Source organism: Mytilus edulis, chromosome 5, assembly GCF_963676685.1.
Source record: "Mytilus edulis chromosome 5, xbMytEdul2.2, whole genome shotgun sequence".
NCBI classification, from domain to species: domain Eukaryota; kingdom Metazoa; phylum Mollusca; class Bivalvia; order Mytilida; family Mytilidae; genus Mytilus; species Mytilus edulis.
The window spans coordinates 27,561,279-27,561,773 of record NC_092348.1 but is presented as its reverse complement, the minus strand read 5'-3'; the positions used below and the strand labels follow the sequence as shown (position 1 = coordinate 27,561,773).

Sequence of the window (495 nt, the reverse complement as noted above, 5' to 3'; positions counted from 1 at the left end):
ATGTCAGGAAAGAAAAAATCCGCCAAACCAAAGCCTGACGCAACTCTTCACAGATATAATGTGGATTTGTTACGATGCATTGACGAAATGCGATATAAAAGAGACGAATTGCACAAAGATATATTCGATCTAACCGAGGAACAGAAGAAGATCGAATCTGATTTAGGAACTTTGACTGTAAAACTAGCAGAAGTGAACGAGAATTTGTGCCGGAAGTGCAAGGATCAATCAGAATGTGATACCCTTATTATAGAATACGATTCAGCATTTCAAAAACTTGTTCAAGGTTCAGAAAATCTTCTAGGAAGTATGAGAATGGCTGTTGGAACTGTTGCCCCGGAACTTTTAACTGCTAGACACGAAACTCCTTCATCATTTCGGAAATCGAGATCTCCATCTCGGCAGACGACAAGTACACGTGGTTCTCTGAGTAAATCTCAGACTCAAATGTCATTGCGACTGTCTACTTCACGCATGTCAACTGGTGAACTATAA

At 40.0% G+C, this 495-nt stretch overlaps 1 pseudogene; it reads left to right on the top strand.

The window, feature by feature from the left end:
- On the top strand, window positions 1-495 carry LOC139525021 (microtubule nucleation factor SSNA1 pseudogene; annotated as a pseudogene).